Source organism: Nannospalax galili, unplaced genomic scaffold (genome assembly GCF_000622305.1).
Source record: "Nannospalax galili isolate Female #2095 unplaced genomic scaffold, S.galili_v1.0 scaffold1433, whole genome shotgun sequence".
Lineage (NCBI taxonomy): Eukaryota > Metazoa > Chordata > Mammalia > Rodentia > Spalacidae > Nannospalax > Nannospalax galili.
In genome coordinates this window covers 129,451-141,241 of record NW_008331895.1, presented here as the reverse complement: position 1 = coordinate 141,241, position 11,791 = coordinate 129,451, and positions in this window count along the sequence as shown.

The following is an 11,791-nucleotide window of genomic DNA, read 5'->3' as shown; positions in this document are numbered from 1 at the left end:
TGACTCTGAAGATCACTTGGAAATAACACAGGGACTCCCATAGTGCTAGTAGATTTGCTCCAATTTGATGACCAGGAACACCACTCCCAATGCCCATGCATTCTTCGTATTAATGAGACATCCTCCTTGTCAGGCTAGAAAAGTGAGAATTTAGTTTGTTCACTCATTTTGTTCAAGTATAGGTCATTTGCATACTTCCTCTAGATACATCACAGAGATATTGATGATATTTTCATAGATAATGAACTTCATTTAGCCTTCGTTCACATACAATGGAGTTGGAGATTTTACCATACTTTGATTCATTCTTCTTGCTGTGTCACTCACCTCCAGCATCAACTATGCAGAAATAAGCTTCGAAAAATAGAGAACTCTCCCCCAGCCTCAAGCCCACTCAGGGAAACAGAGGAGAGAAAAAATTGATGTTAATGCAGTTGAACTTCTGCTGTGAGAGAGAATCAGACATCAATGAACAGGAGGGTTGTAGTGGGGAAATCACCACCTTGCTCTTTTATACCTCATTATTAAACACAAACTGGAGCAACATTGTAATAAATGACTCTCTACCTGCATCAAAAATCATCAGTATAGAGAATAGAAAGAAGAAAATGAAGGCCATTTTAAAATATATTGTTTGACTGTTTCATACATTCATTCGGTTTTTTGTTCAAATCTTCCCCCCAAGTACTTCTCCTTCACTCTTCCCCTATCTCTCAGTACCACTCTCACTCCCAACTTTACATACTCTATTTTAGAACACACTGAGTCTACTCTGGGGTGCTAGTACAGTATGGGTGACTTACCACGGATCTCATCCCTGAACAAAAAACTGACTGTTCTATAGCCAGTAGCTCCACAGCTAGTTGAGAGACTTTGCAAGCATTTCCCCAACCCTTGCTTGAATGTTTGGCTGATGCAAGCGACCTTCAATAAGGTGATAAACAGCTAAAGAGAGAGGCCTCAGCAGTTAAGTGAACTTTCTGGTTTTGTAGAGGACATGAGTTCAATTCCTAGCATATTCATACTGGTCAGCTCATAACCTCCTTATGTCAACTCCAGGGGACCTGACAGCTTCTTCTAAACTATACAAGCAATTTCACTGTCATGTACACATTCACCACACACACACACACACACACACACACACACACCAAGAAACATGCTTATTGTATGTTTATGAATCTCTTAATATCTGCAAGATCTTCTCTAAGTCTGCTTTGCTTAGCAGGGAGCCTTGCCCCTGTGACAGTGATACTGATCAGTGCAGAGTTCTGACTCTGGAACTAGTGTTTCTTTACAGCAAGCAGTTTATTTAAAAGATTCAGAAGGGGACAGCTGCTCAGCTCCATGCCAGCTGCTCCGCATGAGCTGCTCCACACTACCTGTTCCACACCTGGTGAGGCCCCGGCCAGGCTGCCATGAGCTGGAGCTATGGTTCTTCCTCTGAGCTGGAGCTGAGGTTCTTCCTGTGAGCTGGAGTTATGGACCCTTCCTATAAGCTGGAACTATGGTCCCCTCGTGTGAGCTGGAGCTTTTGTCCCCTCCCATGAGCTGGACCTGTGATCCCTGCCAATGAGCTGGACCTGTGGTTCCCTCCTGTGGGCCATAGCTGCAGTTCCCCTCCTGTGAGCTGGAGCTGTGGACCCCTCATATGATCTGCAGCTGTGGTCCTCTCCTGTGCATTGGAGTCATGGTCCTCTCCTGTGAACTGGAGCTAGTGTTCCTCCTATGAGATGGAGCTTTGCTTCCCCTCATGTGAGCTGGAGCTGTGGTACTCTCCTGTGTGCTTCCTGGTCCTCTCCTGTGAGCTGGAACTGTGGACTCCTCCTGTGAACTATAGTCATGGTCCCATCCTGTGAGTAGGAGCTCTGGACCCCTCCAGTGAGCTGGAGCTGTGGTCCTCTTCTGTAGGCTGGAGTCCTGGTCCTCTCCTATGAGCTGAAGCTATGGTCCTCTCCTGTGAGCTGGAGTTGTGATTCCCCTCCTTTGATCTAGAGCTGTGGTCCCCCTCCTGTGATTGGAGCTGGAGTCCCTACTGTGAGATGTAACAGTGGTACCCTCTTAATAATATTGACTCCCAGTCCCAAGGGGGATGTTTGGAATGGACTGTACTGGATCAGTTGCTCACCCACTGTTGAAGATGAATGCATCTTTCAACTCTCACCAGAGAAGTTTCCTTATGCAACAGATGATGATTGACACGGAAACTTATGGCTTTCTAATGTGCAGGAAGGAAGGGGCTGCAGAGCACTTATCTCTGAGTCTAATATCTCTGTCAGGCTTCTGGAGCTCAGGGCTTGGGGATCATGGCAGAGGAAGAGGTGGAAAGATTGTAAGAGCCAGAGGTGGTGGATGACCATGGGGGAGGGGCAGAGTTATCCAGACCGTTGGTCACTTACTCATGTGAATTCACAGAAATGGTGACAGCATGCACAAGTCCTATGCAAGCTCCAGTGAATGGACCCACACTGGAGAACAATTGGGGATTCAAGTTGGTCTCTACAGGATTTATTATACAGAGAGTACATTGAAATGAGTGTGGGGGTGATGTGGAGAGGTATGGATGGGAGAGAGGATTAAAAATGTCATCAAATTATATTATATGGAAATCACAAAAATTCAATAAAAATGCTAAAATATTCAGGTTTTTATACATTACAAGCAACTGGCAGTCATGTGGGGCTTGGCAGTTACATACAAAGATTTAAGGCACACTTAGACAAGGAATGGGACATACAGAGTTTAGTTGGCACCAGCTAGGGTCTGTATGTAAAGCAGGATGCTTGAACTTTTACTCAAGATTACCAGTACCTATCTGTGAATTTATTGGCCACAATATTTTCTTTCTTAGGGCTAAAAGCACAGTAAACTTTTAGCTTTTAGCCCTGGAATAACCATTAACCTGGCCTGATCACATAGCTAATGATATCTAAGAAGTATTCATTCAAGACAAGGAAGTGGGCTAAGGGCTGTTGACCAAGATGCTTTCCCTCAGAGCAAGGAGCTTAAACTTTGACCCAGCCACGTTTCTCCTGCTAGTCCTGCAGTGTTCTGCAAGACAGGGATTTGAGGACTGCTGTTTTAAGTGCCACTCCCTTCAGCAGAGAACATAGCCTGGACTTGAAAAGCTTAAGGCTCATCTCACCCTAGGGCATGCCATCTTGGTTTCCTACAATATCTGACAAGAAATGAATAAATGTCTAAAGTAATGATTGTATCTGCTTCCATAAACAATAAAAATAAATACTATGTAAATAATACTGCCACTCCATATTTTATCTTACATGTTATTTATGTGAAATGCCCCACATATCTGAAAAACACAAGAATTGTAACAAATAAGAAAATAATATAGATGAATGTCAACTTGGGCAACATCAGCATCAAGTGAGAGCAAGCCTAAAACCAAATGTCAGGACAACTGAGCCTCAGGTGAGACTTTCTTTAAAGTTATCAGCTACAGAATAAGAATAAGCCAATTGGTGGTGGATCTCAGAGTGCGTTTGTGTGTCAGGTTACCAAGTAGTCGATTGTATTGGATAGCTTTAGCTGTCAACTTGACACACCTGGTTATAGGATACCTCAGTTGAGGAATTTTCTCTATTGGATTGGCCTATGGACATATCTGTGAGGCATTTTCATGATTATTGAGTGATGTGGGAGGGTCCAGCCCACTCTGGGTGATGACACTCCTATGCAGGTGGTCTTATATAAGAAACTAGGCTGAGCATGGGCCAGAGGGATCAAGTCAGTAAACAACTGTGATCCACAGCCTGTGTTCCAGGTTCCTGCCCTGAGTTCCTGTATTGCTTTCCCTTGATGGTGGGCCGTGCTTGTAAGCCAAATAAACCCTTTCTTCCCCCAAGTTCATTTGGATCAGTGATTTTATCACAGCAATAGAGAAGCTACCTAGAAGATAAATTAGTACCAGAGAGTGGAATATTGCTGTGATGGACCTGACCATATGAGTTTGGGAAGATTGTAGAAGCATTTGCAACTCAGGGCTGGAAAAGCTATTGAGTGCCCCGAACTTAGTGAGCTATTGCTGTGGAGCTTTCAACAGTTATGCTAAAGAGAAATGTGGATGATCAAGGCCTGGCTTGTGACTTTTTCAGGGAAGCAAAGACTCTTTATGGCTGTTTGTGTTGAATTAAGAATTTGTGGAAGTGAACTCTTGTGCTTTACTGGGACAATTGATGCTGGGCCTGAAAATAAGATGTGAGTAACACTAGACCAATATTATCTGGGTAAAATCCTCTGGAAAGTACTCGCTCAGGGTGAACACAGGGAATTTATGGTCCAGATGGTGCCTAAGGCTCTATCTCAACCTGAAAACAGGACTTGGTAATGTGTAAGAATCGCCTACATGGCCCTGGTTTTGAAGGTGTAAAGAGGCCATGGAGAGGATTTGAAGCTTGTCATTGTGAAATGCCAGAAGAGGCCCTTGGTGGATATGTAGCCTTAGTTGCAAAGGAGACCTCAGCATATTGCATATGCCAGGACCATGCAATGACCACCATAGGCAGTGGGAGATGTGGACTGGAACTGGCTTGAGACAAGCTGTGTGTGCTGTAGACAGCAGAATCAGAAAATGGAGCTTCTGAAACCTTTTGGAGCCCAGAAGAATGTGAGTGAATTTTGTGTGTCCAAACCTTCCCATGAAATTAAACAGTACTTAACTTTTTTCGATTTTTCAGGAACCCACAGTAGAGAGACTTTTAAGAGAGACTTTGGACTTTTAAAGTTTTTGAATTTGGTAAAGACTGTGGGACTTTTTAAATTATACTTTTTTTATAATTGTACTGTTTTTGATGGATGTGGTGGTACATACCTTTAATCCCAGCACTTGGGAGGCAGATCTCTGTGAGTTTGGGGATAGCCTGGTCTATGTAATGAGTTCTAGGTCATCTGGGGCTACAGGGAGACCCTGTCTCAAAAAGACCAAAAGAAGTTGTACTGTTTTATACTGTAATATTAATATTAAATTGAGATTTGGCAGATAAGAAATGGCAGGGTTGTGTTTTAAAGTGATGTATTTGTGTATCAAGTTGACAAGGAGTCTGTTGTGCTGGATAGCTTCAGTTGTCAACTTGTCAAACTTGGCTATAGAGAACCCCATATGAGGAATTTTCTCCATTGGATTGGCCTATGGCCGTGTCTGTGGGGCATTCCCATGATGATTGAGTGAAGTGAGATGGCCCAGCCCACACTGGATGGTACCACGCCTGGCAGGTGATCTCGTGTTGTGTAAGAAATTAGGCTGAGCATGGGACAGTGGAGCAAGCCAGTAAACAGTTATCCTCCATGGCCTATACTCCAAGTTCCTACGCTGAGTTCCTGTCTTGGCATCCCTTGATGATGAACTGTGCTTTACATCAAATAAACCCATTTCTCCCCAAGCTGGTTTTGGTCAGAGTTTTTATTAAAACAATAGAGAGACTAACTAGCACAATGCTATTTTTGAGAAAACCCCTTATCTTGCAAAACACAAAAACCTTAACAAACAAGAAAACAATGTAGACGAATGTCAACTTGGCCAACATCGGCAACAAGAGAGAACTAGCCCGGAACTTGATGTCAGGAGATCTGAGCCTCAGGTGATACTTTCTAATAAGTGACCAACCACAGAACAGGAGTAAGTCACTATGTAAGGAGATGGGGGTGGATCCAAGAGTAGATGAGTTAGGGGGGTTGGCTATGATCAGAGTATACTGCATAAAATTCTCAAAGAATCAATAAAAATATTGTTAAAAAATAAAATCCTAAAAATTTAAAATGGGTTCAAAACACCTTCAATTAGGGAAACACAAATTAAAACGAATTTGAGATTTCATCTTACCCAAGTCATAATAGCTAAGATCAAAAAAACAACAGAATACAAATGCTGGAGAAAATGGATGGAAGACAACTCTCATTCACCATTGGAATTGCAAACTGGTACAGCCATTATGAAAATTACTATGGAGAACTCTCCAAAAGAAAAATGCAGATCTACTTATAACCCAGCTATACCACCCCATGGCATGAACCCAAAGGATGCAATATCCTACTACAGATATACTTTCTCAGCCATGCTCACTACAGTCTTTTCACCCTAACTAGGAAATGTAAACAATGTAAGTGTCCTTCAACTGATGAATAAATAACAAAATGTGATACATTTACACAATGGAATTCTATATAGCTGTAAAGAAAAGTGAAATCATGAAATTTTCAGGTAAATGGAAAAAATTGGAAAATATACTGAATGATGTAGTGCCAGAAAAACAAACCAAACGTGTTCCCTATTGTTTGTGGGTCTGAACTCCAAATATTTAGATGCAAGTGTATAATCTAAAGTAACTGCAGAAGGCAGGGAAGTAGAAAAGGACTGTGGAGGAGGGGGACCAAGGAGTTCTAGAGAACAGATAGAAGGACATAGGTGCTATGTGGGTCCATGCCGTCCAGTAGCAACTGGACATGCCGCCAAGGGCAAGTGCAACGGAGCAAAGACAACTACGGGAGTGCATCAGAGGGGGGAACTCAACTTTATTGTTCAGCAGGCTGTATATATACACATAATCATCCAATAACATGAAAGGACACCTATTGTGGACCAATGGTAGCAAAGGTCATGCTGATCATGCGCTTACATCTAGCATTGGGGATCATACCCTGATCCTGCGCCACTGATGAGGAGGCAGACCAACCAAAGCACAGAAGAAGCGTGATGCGCTCTCAGGCCATCTGTGGGGAAAAGTGTGGAAGGAGGTGTGGCTATAGGGGGTGGGGATGCCGTGTTGATGGTGCGGTTTAAATTCTGATAAAGGAAATGGGCCTAAGCTATGAAATGGCCTTGGCAGGGCTAGAATTTGGCCTACAGTGCTATAAATTGGAAAAGGAGAAAATGAGGGAAGAATCATAAAGATGGAGAGAGAAGAAGGAGGAATGGGGGTAATATGGAGAAAGAATGAAGGAGAGATTCTAAAAAACACTAAAAACATTTTCAAAAGCCACAGGGAAATATATAGTTTTATAACAACCCATAATTGATAATGCTCCACCCAAGAGCCATTGACTACCTAACAAGAACCACATTACCAGGCATAAGAAACTTCCCTTTTAATTGTTGATTAGGAAGGCGACATGGGATTCCCAAAATAACAGTCTCTTGCCATTGCCTTTAGTTGCCTCCAAGAACTTGAAGTTCAGACCCTATTGCAGGAGACACCACACACTTTGGACATTGGAGTTGAAGGAATCAAGCTGGCATTGACTTGAAAGCCTCATTCTTCAGGACTAGCACTCAGTATTGAAGGTAGTAGTCAAACTGCCAAGAGAGAAAAGCGAATAATACTCCTACCTAACTATAAAGCCTATGAACTACAGCAATGACTGGCCCAGCAAGATTCATCAGTGGTTCAAAAGTGACACTTGTATTCTGAGAGTAATCAACAGTTGTCTAATAATAAGCATTTTTATTATTGGTCTCCCTGTTCTCAGACTTTCCTTAAATTCAGGTAAGAAATGAAAGAAAATAGAGTCCCAACAGAACATGTTGGCCCACCCAGTGGGAAGCACCCAGATTGTAAAGAAGTACAGGGGAGGGAGTGCAGCCTGTCTCAGGGTATGAATTCAAGCCTGAGGATCTGAATTTCATATGCAACACACATCTGAAGGTCTCAGACACAATAAACATGTAGAAGAACTGTGAATTTCTGCTCTCTTTCTCAGCTGAACCAGAAACACATTTTTCTCCTACTCTTGACCATCTGAGTTCCAGGTTCACTGAACATTACTTTTTTTAATTTATTTTTTATCTTTCTTTATTCTTTCATTTTCAATATTTTATTGTGTGTCTATGCATTTCATATAATACATCTTAATCTAATTTAAACACCTTCCCACATCCTCACTCCCCATAAGCGCCCCCACCAGATTTCAGGTGTTCTGTCATATATGTTAAGCCCTATCTAGTCAAACATTTCTATCCAGGACTTCCTAGGCACAAGTTCATCCACTGGAATCTAGTCAGCCTATCCAGTCATTCCTTTAAAGATTTACTTTACCTCACCCCACAGTAATCATTTGCCAATAGTTCCTTGGCTAGGGTTGGAGCCTGCTTCCCATTTCCCCCATTCTATGCTGGGTTTTTGTCTGATTGAGTCAGAATGTGTCTTGTGTATGTTGGCACCATTGCTGTATGTTCATATGAACAAGTTTACAATGACCTGAAAGTCTCTGTTACCTTATATTTATGCAGCACCACTGGCTCTTACAATATCTGCACATTAGTGCATGTGTATACCTGAAGGCTATATAACAAGAAACACAGTGCCAGACAGAAGAACCTTCTCTTCCAGTTGTTGGTTAGAGTATTCCAGGGCAAAAATCAATCAATGGTCCAGCACAGCTCTAAAACCTAGTAACCACAATGAGTAGCACAGCAAACTACGTCTATTGGTGCAGTAGTTACACTCATATCTAAGGGGTAATCAGTGGCTATCTAAATGGGTGTAAAGCCCTTTCAATGAGAAAGAACTCATGGGTGGCACTGTAAGTGTAACTAAATACACATGGCTTTAGGGGTCATAGATCCTAAAGAAAGCCCTATCTCTGTCATATATCTAGACAAAGGCAATTTCTTACCATATGCTAAATATGGATCCTTGTATTTATAGAAAAAACATACAATGCACCACTAATCAAAGAAGCTTATTTTTAAAACAGATGGATGATATTACATGGTCACACATGGAGAATACATTTCTGAGACATGCCCAGTCTCAAGTGACACATCCACAGCAAGGATGTGTCACTCTTAAACTTAAGGCTCATGGAACATAGTGGAACAGGGGGAAGAGAGAATACTAATACATCCCTCAACTCCCACCAGCAAACCATCCTCATACAACAGTGTGCTATGCACACAGAAGGCCACAACTGGCTAAGTTTTAAAGAATAAGAGACTTCAGAGTAGGTGTCTCTGGATAGGATGCCTATATTAAACCTCATCCACCCATGACTCAGTGACCATTTTGGAAGAAGGGGCAGAAAGGGTGTATGAACCTTATATTTTGAGATTCACATGAGTGTTCTTCAGTTTCTTAGGACTTTGGTCTCAAGCTGACAATTATACGTTTGGTTCCACTGATCCTCAGGCCTCCAGACTTAGACTCGGCCACACCGTCTGCCTCTCTTGGTCTCTGATTGCATTCATATTATAGTAAATCTTTTCAGTATCTGCAACCATGTGAACCAACTGCTTTGACAAATTCCCTATCAATATAGTCCCTGTCTGACTGTCTGCCTCTCACAAAATAAGGTCCTTCAGTGGTCATGTCCCCACAGACATACTGTTGGGGAGAAATTCTTGAAACAACCTACTTTTCAAGAGATAAGGAAGCAGGTGAGAATGTGTAACGTTTGATTTTAACATGATCACTAGAAAATCATTCAAGAATGTAAGAAAATAAAGATTTTTCTCTATCATTCATCCTCAACAGGGGCAGCAGATATGTCCTGCTTGGGGAATGAAGAAGGAATTATGTCCACGTACTGGACTATTAAACCAGGCCAGTAGTGATAGTGCCCTATGACCATAGTCCCTGACTAACATTAGCCTGGCAGCTGTGGAACTGCCAGCCCTCCCCCTCTCTACTAACTGAAGAAGAACAAGACTCCACCTGAAGGCTTGCAGGGGAGGAAAACAAGCACAGAATCTTGCCTTGGTCCTGATGTTTACTAAAATTCAGTGAGATACAAGAAGCCACAACTGAACTTGGCCATTGCTTGAAAATAGGAACTCCAGTACTGCCACAGCATCAGGTGATACCTTTGTAGCCATGGGACAACTAAGGCCTGAATCAGTGGAGCTTTTAAAATTCTTGTGGCTACAAAACCAAGATATAACAGAACTGGGTCTTAATGGAGAAAAAAAAATGCCTTCAGTATAAACACCAGAGAATGAAAAGGGAATCTATTTACTGGGCATTGGTCAGCTGAGTAAGTATAGAACATTGCACTGGAACCCAGCTGCAGACTGTTAAACCATTATAAGACCCAAATCCTAATGGTTTCTCTCTCTAAGCTACTACCTGAAAGCACAGACTTCAAAATAGGCATGATATCAGTTTGAGACAGTATTTCCTGTAGCTGATTGTAGCAGTCTTGAGCAATAAACACATCTCAGTGGTGGGTAGTACACAGCAATTTGGACTTAGTCCTACCCCAGTACAATGCTGGTCTCAGTAGGCTGTGGGCTGGGGGTGAAGAAACCTTTATAATAGACATTCCTCCTCCGATGCCAAGAAGCACAATTCAGTGCAACTGTTTTTTGTTTGTTTTTATTTGGTTTTTGTTTGAGGGAAATAAGTGGCAGGTCGGCATCAAGCTGAATCAAAAAAGCCTAGTACTGATCCCTTCCTGTTTATTCATCAAAGAGCCAGGCAGAATCCTACAGTGCCTACCCATACAGGTGACTGACAAAAGGGATCAGAGACTAATGTAACCACAGAAGACAAACCATTCTCTATATATACTCCACCAGTTCATGATGAACCACACACCACCTGTGGATTTAGATAAGTTTGGCTCTCGTCATCCTCTAGTAGAGAAATAGCAATAGAACACAATAGAGGACTTAGAACAAACCTGGATATAGGGCACCGTGCAGTCACTTCTCAGAGAATAGAGCCAAAACTCCTCTGGAAAAGCTGATCAAGACCACAATGAAATATGGCTTCCTCATGGGAATATTGTGCATTACTAAAAATAGAATAGCTAACAACATCCGGTGAGGATGTGAAGAGTAGGGAAGTGCTACACAATGTTGAAGAAATGTAAATTAGTATGGCCATTATGGAAAGCATCCAGGATATTCTCCCAAAATTATATTAGAACTGCCACATGATCCAGTACTGATAAATCCAGGGAAAAGAGCATCAGCATACTGAGGAGAACTCTGTGCTCCTTTGTTTATAGTGACATTTAAATAAATAAATAAATAAATACCAGACTCATCCTATTGTAGAGACACTTGTACAACCATGTTTGTTGCTGCTCTTTTCATAATAGCTAAGAAATGGAATCAACTAAGTGCCCCTCAGCTGACAAGTGGTTAACAAAAATGTGGTATATTTACACAATGGAGTTTGATTCAGCAGGTAAGAAAGGTGAAATAATGAAATCTGCAGATAAATGGATGGATCTAGAAAATGTTATACTAAGTGAGGTAACACAGACTCAGAAAAACAAAAGACTTATGTTCTCTCTCATTTGTGGATCCTAGCACAAAATCCTTTATATTCCAAGTTCTTTCTATAAGATTATGCTGTATAGTAGTTTCTTCTGCGTGAAATAACTACCATCAACTAGACTTCAGCTGTGCCTGCTTGCTGAACATTGTCACAATTGGGCTTGTTGACAGTTGTGCTCCTTCATTAAAGGATGGACAAACAGGGTCAGTGGATCCTCACCGGAATATCAAGCCATTCTTCCCAGCCAACTGTATGTAATTTGGCCCTAATCATACATGGCCTCCTGGATTTGGGGAGCTCTAAAGTATACAATCTGGGGAAGGCTAGGAAGAGCAGGCATGACCCATGCTGGGTAAAGGCTATCCAGTGTGCATAACTTCAGGTCATACATACACCTCAGCAACCCCTCAGTTATCTCAGTAAGTAAGCTCAATAAATTCATTAGTTCACCAGTAAAACTTTAGTCAAACATTGGCTTGACACTAGAACCCTAAAAGGGAATAAGCATTGCTTAGCATCGCCAGGAAAAGAAGTCTCACAGTAAATGGAAACTT